This window comes from Saccostrea echinata, unplaced genomic scaffold, assembly GCF_033153115.1.
Source record: "Saccostrea echinata isolate AGI-Se365-2 ecotype Australia unplaced genomic scaffold, CSIRO_AGI_Sech_v1 ptg000001l, whole genome shotgun sequence".
Classification (NCBI taxonomy): domain Eukaryota; kingdom Metazoa; phylum Mollusca; class Bivalvia; order Ostreida; family Ostreidae; genus Saccostrea; species Saccostrea echinata.
Genome location: NW_026889750.1, coordinates 543,516 through 547,374, shown reverse-complemented (window position 1 = coordinate 547,374; position 3,859 = coordinate 543,516). Strand labels below are relative to the sequence as shown.

The 3,859-nt window shown below is 37.8% G+C and overlaps 1 pseudogene; it reads left to right on the top strand.

Annotated features, from left to right (window-relative positions):
- Nucleotides 1–998: 998 nt before the first annotated feature.
- LOC133181696 (putative nuclease HARBI1) lies at nt 999–1,656 on the top strand (annotated as a pseudogene).
- Nucleotides 1,657–3,859: the final 2,203 nt, after the last annotated feature.

Sequence of the window (3,859 nt, the reverse complement as noted above, 5' to 3'; positions counted from 1 at the left end):
GTTTTTGTTTGTTTGTTTTGGTTTTTTGATTGTTGTTGTTGTTGTTTTTTTTTTATAAGTCTTCCGTTAAACTCGCCTTATAAAACAATGATTTATAGCATGGAAGTAAATTATAAATGATCTGTAAAACGAAACTCAAGTTACACTGTATGAGAATTTTTAGCGATTATCACGAACTACATATACATGTAATGGACGGCAACCTAGCTTAAATATAAACTGCTAAATATGAAAACTTAGCATTTTACATGTACAGTATGTCAGAGCTATTTCATAGATAAGATCGTAATTCAGTTGTTTGTCTTTCAAACATTTGAATTACGATTTAGCAATTGCAATTACAATTGGAAGTTCAAACTTATTTTAAAACGCATGAATAATATAAACAAATGAATTTGAAAGCTTTTTTTATTAAGATACTCTTATCAATTTCACTCCATCCGATACATCAAAAATAAATTTAACACCTTTTCTTTCGAGATATACTTAGCTTGTAAGTTAAGAAAAATAAAAGTGATAATTCTACGTCGAATGTACGGTGAAATTCTTGAAAAATTATCAACGTTCTCCATATTGTCACTTACATGTACATGTTTCGATCGCCATAAAAACAGTAATGATCGATTTCACTACTGTATTTGGAATATACAAGGGGCGGGGCTTACTGGCGGCTAGATTAAAGCGGGGTCCGCTTCACGCATGAGTGCGTAAAGCGAACCCGGAAAGCGAACGCCGGGTTCGCTCTAGCGGACCAAGAGCTGACCCCGAGCGAACGCAGGAAGCGAACCCGGGGTGCGCTTTGGGTTCGCTCTGGTGTTAGGTTGTGTCTGGTCGGTACTGTACATTAATTGTTTGTTAATGTTATAAACATTTATAAGAGTTTCTGTCACCCCACAAATTGCAAATTTGGTTGCTAGGGGTGGGCCATCAGAGTTGACTCAACAGTGGTTTGTCAACAACTGAATAAAAAGGATATTAATACTCGTGAAATTTTTCAGATGGTGTGTGATCCGAACTTTCGGGTGATTTCAGTTTGTGCCAGATGGCCCGGTTCCTGTCATGACTCCAAAATCTGAAGAACATCATCCCTCCGTCAGCAGTTTGAAAATGGTAAATCTTAAAAACTGCACATTAAAGATAATGAGGTAATCATACACCTTAAAGTTTTAATAAATTATATTTAATTAACTTATCATTATTTTTTTAGGTTTAATTCAGTCTATCAAAATTTAACGCTGGTAAATTTGTTGCAATCTAGGCATTCATAATGGGCTGTTACTGGGTGACTCTGGCTATTCCCTCACCAGGTGCTTAATGACCCCTTACCTAACACCTCAGATGCCTGCCAAGGAAAGATTGAATGCCAGTTTGTGCAGCACAAGGGTTCTTATGGAACAGATTTTTGGAATCATGAAGATTAATGTACTTCATATTGGACTACATGTAAGAACATCTCCAGAGCAGGCAGTTGTGTACATCACTGCAACCTGTATCTTGCACAACATTGCCATAGAGAAACAGGATACCCTTATCACTGGTAACTGTATGGATATAAACATCAGAGACTGCCAACTCCAAGTAGTACAGTGTCCTGCTTCACCAATTAGGAATGATAGAGTTCTAAAAAGAGCTGCCATCACCAGTGGATTTTTCTGAGCTGTTCTGCAGAAGATGTTATATGATATTTCTTCTATACATTCCCATGTAAAACTGTGTTCTGTACCCCTATTGATGCCCCTCTCTAACACAAAGAACAATGCAAATATACATTTAAATAAATTTCAGTGGCGTCTCCATATGATTAATTGTATGTTGTTTTACGTCCCATTCGAGAATTTTTCACTCGTATAGGGACGTCACCTTATACCGGTGAAGGGCTTCAAATTTAGACCTATACTCGACACTCAGGGCCATTGAGCAATGAGGGTTCTTTATCGTGCCAACGCCTACCGTGACACGGTGCCTCGGTTTTTAAGGTCTCATCCGAAGGACCCACAAGAGCTTGGCGAAGGAACAGTTGCTACCCCTTTTTGTTCGACTTAGGTCAGTCGCGGCCGAGATTCGAACTCGCGACCTCCCGATCACAGAGAGAGAGCGCTCTATCGGCAGAGAGAGAGAGAGAGGGGATAGTCCACTGTACCTCCTGATGTGGAGTTTTTAACAGGCTCAGATGCAGGTACAGGTGCAACGGTCATTGATGAAACTGGTTCTTAAAAATAGTTCAAAATGATTTGATTAGATTACAGACTTAGAGGATTAATATTAATTACTGAAATACAAAAACTATTTTAATCTACCATCTGTGTCTTCCTCCCTCCAAACCTTCCAAATGTGGTTCTCCACTAGAGAGCTTGAGGAATGTCTCCTCTCCAGGAGTAAATGGTGGGAGCAGGGGACCTTCTACCAGTTTTCAGTCTTTTCACACCATTTAATTTCTCTTTGCCTGTTTCAAACAAGAACTGTCCAAAATAGACAAATACCCCCGCAGGGTTTTTTAGAGAAGGAGCCAAGTCGCCAATACTAGTATTTGATGGATCTAAGAGGTGTTCACTAATTGCTATTATATTTTTTTTAATGAATGAAACTAATGCGCAGCGTAATAAAATATCAATAGTTAAAATAACATTTCTTTTATTACATTGAAAAAATAAATAACAATTTTTCAAGTATTCCTCTATTGGCAAGTATGGATGCATTATTTATCCATTTTTAGCTCACCTGAGCTGAAAGCTCAAGTGAGCTTTACTGATCACATTTTGTCTATAGTCCGTCTGTCTGTCCGTCCGTCTGTAAACTTTTCACATTTTTGACTTCTTCTCAAGAACCACTGGGCCAATTTCAACCAAACTTGCCACAAAGCATTCTTGGGTGAAGGGGGTTCAAGTTTGTTCAAATGAAGGGCCACGCCCTATTCCAAGGGGAGATAATTAAGAATTGGTGAAAATTTGGTGTCATCTTTTAAAAATCTTCTTCTCAAGAACCATTGGACCAGAAAAGTTGAAACTTATGTAAAACCTTCATGACATAGTGTAAATTCAAGTTTGTTCAAATCATGACCCCCAGGGGTGGGGTGGGGCCACAATGGGGTATCAAATTTTTACATAGGAATATATAGGAAAATTCTTTAATAATCTTCTTCTCAAAAACAAGAAAGCCACAATTAGTCATATTGATATGAAATCATCTTCAGGTAGTGTTGATTCAATTTTGTTCAAATCATGACCCCCGGGGGTAGGGTGGGGCCACAATGGAGGATCAAATTTTTACATAGGAATATATAGGAAAATTCTTTGAAAATCTTCTTGTTAAGAACAACAAAGCCACAATTAGTCATATTGATATGGAATCATCCTCAGGTAGTGTACATTCAAGTTTGTTCAAATAATGACCCCCAGGGGTAGGGCAGGGCCACAATGGTGGATCAAAGTTTTACATAGGAATATATATAGAAAACATTCTGAAAAAACTTCTTCTAAAGAACGACAAAGCCAGAATTAGTCATATTGATATGGAATCATCCTCAGGTAGTGTAGTTTCAAGTTTGTTCAAATCATGACCCCCGGGGGTAGGGTGGGGCTACAATGGGGGATCAAAGTTTTACATAGGAATATATAGGAAAAAATGTTAAAGATCTTTTCAAGAACAGGAAAGCCATGATTAGTCATATTGATATGGAAGCATCCCCAAGTTTTGCAGATTCAAGTTTGTTCAATGCATCCTCCAGTAGTAGGGTGGGGCCATAATGGTGGATCAAAGTTTTGTGAAAGAAAATATATAGGAAATATCTCTAAAAATCTTCTTCTTAAGAACAACAAAGTCTTGATTAGTCATATTGATTTGGAAGCATCCTCAGGTAGTG